The following is a 2,997-nucleotide window of genomic DNA, read 5'->3' as shown; positions in this document are numbered from 1 at the left end:
GCAACAACCCTCAGGTTACACATTAATGCCGAGATTACTCATGTTAAATTGTAAAATAAAACCTCTTACCTTGCGTGGAATGACAGGCCTTCCAAAAGTAGGAAACCTTTATAACTTACCAACAGAGACCCAGATTAGCCTCACCGATGTACCGAAACAAAATGAGTATCCTGAATAATACTTGGATGGATTCAATCTGCTCGTACTCATGGTTTCTTGAAGGAGTAGTTTGAATTATGGATTCACAAACATGTTTCTCGTCCAAACCGCTGAACTTTTTAATTGCCTCATCCACGGTGCTTTCCGCTCTCGTTTAATCCAATCGAATCTTGTTCATAATTGAGCTCGGTTTCACAAAGTTTTTATTTCACAAACAAAATAAAGTAAGTAATAGAGAAAATTACAATTTTGGCAGGAGGTAAAACATAAAGCGTCCGTCTCATAAAGTAGCATACTCTGTAACAAAAAAAAACGAATTTAGGTAAATAAAAATGCCAGCGTCGCGGAGAACGGAGAGCGGTCCCAGCCTCAGCAACGACGAATTTGCTGAAGGAAATTTTAATCCCACCAACGAACGGTCCCACGAGTGGAACTTTCTCGAAACATTCGGACTATCGGTTGCTTGTTTCGCTACGATGGCGTCTGTGGCGGTCGTGGCAGCAGCGCAGTAGAGTACATTTCTGCAACGGTGGCGTAAAGTACCATCGATTAGCAATCATCAGTGAAAGCAGCTCTCAAGCCACAATTTTGCAAATCCAATATATTTCGATAAACTATCTTAGTGATTCTTAGAGCACATACATGTATACGAGGAATCAGATGGAATAAATTTTGGCTATTACGCCCTTTTCAAATGTTGGTCTAGAATTTCTATTTTCTTAGTAAAAATTTCATGCCGAAATAATTATATAAACATGATTAATGAACTTTTCTCACTGCTCAGCTCATATAATTATACTTCACCATATTTCTCACGAAATTACAAAATAAACTAAATGTAAATATCAGTACTGCATGTAAACATGGGTTGGATCTCGTAAATTTCTCAGAGCGAACCTCAGACCTGTTAGGGCAGATCTAGGACAAACCTAGGTTCGCTAAAGCAATAACCGAAAACGACATTAGTGACGCCAGCATATTTCCGTCGGTAGCAGAATCAAGAGCGCGTGTCGGAAGAAAACGCTTGAAAATACGAAAATTATTTTAAGCTTTTAGTGGAATGTATTCACTTGTCATAGAGTTTGTACTATTCCATTTAATTCCACTACCTTTGTACCTATTGTACCTTTCAAAGATACGTATTTTGACCTCAACAGTAAGGGCGTCTTCAGTGTCTCGTACTTGGCTCGACTTTACAGTACGTGACGCTTGAAACATTTATTCATGTGGATGGCGTCCGTAGCAGCCAAGTGAAATTTTCTCTCTGAAAATTTATTTGCTTAAATGACATCAGTGGCAGTCATGTGAAATTTCCTCTTAAGATTATGATTTTAGTTGGTTGATTGCTCTATAATGCCATCAATGCAAATACATTTTTTGCTGCGTTCCTTCCGACACGCACTTGTAATTCTGCTGCCGAAGCCAACTTTTTGATGTCGCCAAACGACGATGATTTGGATGATTTGCACTTTGATTAACATTTGTCTCGGTTCAATCTTTTCATCCATAAAATTGTAGTTCTGAAAAAAAACTACAACAAAACCAGATCAAGAGCAACTGGATCTTAAACAACGAGCTCCATCGTTGTTGTCACCAGAGGCCGATAGCAACAGAAATTCGGGATCGGAAGTGAAGCTGGGTCGGCCACACTCTACGTAGGGGCGGAATCGAAATCTGAAGCGGGACATCGCAGCAGAGGCAGACTCAGAAGCTCATGGCAGCGAAGCCTCAATAAAGAAATAAAAGAAGTCTTCCGAAATCTAACCTGGCTACAGGTTAAAGTGATAGCTGGACAACGCTCAGAATGGAGATCTTTCAAGTCGGCCCTTTGCACCACCGGAGGTGTACACGATCCATGAGTAAGTAAGCATCCATTATTAACGATGTTGAATCACAGAAAGTACATAGATAGTACAGTCGTTTTTGAAAATCTGAATTTGTATGCTCCCACTCGTCAATTAAGGAATAGATATCTGTCTTATATTAACATAAGAAATAACTATGCAAAAAATGGGCTTATCAATATAATTTCCTGCTATAATAGCTATTGTGAATCAGTCGACATAACAATGATGAGGAATGTTCTAAGAAAAACTTTCTTCTCTAGATTTTCGAGGTAATTACTGATACAAAATAGTCATTTAAAATTATACAATAAAATAAGTTATATATAATGCAATAATTGATAATGTGTTCTACGTATTGTTTGACGAGCAATAAATAAAAAATAAATATGTAAATTCATTAGATTTAGAGTGAAATGTTTCATAAATATTATGCTCAAGTTTTCTTGAACACCATAATAATTTGCGTTAATGATAATACTGAAGAGACACAGTCAACATCATGATTCCTAATCAGCATCTAATAAAATAATTAACAAAACCCTGTAAATAAAAGATCGTACTTACATGCCGTCGATCCGTGAGAAGTGGCCTTACAGCGCTATCTGCTAAAATATTTCCAACGTTCTATACTACCGATGCACTTCTCCCGAGTTCGATTCGTGATGATAAGATAATTCAAACCATCATCGCCGCAGTAATTGCCATCATCTCCGTCGTGACTCATGGCAGCAAACTATTCATGCTTCTCCCAACTTTAAGCCACCCAATAGCACACTAACACACATCCACCCTCCGGCACCAGCAACAACGTCACAAGCGAACGTACACCTCATTGCATCTCTTTCAATGAATTTCACACCGTTCGTTAATTTAGTCAGCAACAGCGCATGCATGCCTAGCCATGATTTACACACAACGACTTCCGATCAAATAGATAAAGGCGGTTTCTCATTTTTTCTACCAAGCAAACCAAATTAGCACTCTGACGATC

Source organism: Armigeres subalbatus, chromosome 2 (genome assembly GCF_024139115.2).
Source record: "Armigeres subalbatus isolate Guangzhou_Male chromosome 2, GZ_Asu_2, whole genome shotgun sequence".
Lineage (NCBI taxonomy): Eukaryota > Metazoa > Arthropoda > Insecta > Diptera > Culicidae > Armigeres > Armigeres subalbatus.
This window is presented reverse-complemented; position numbering follows the sequence as displayed.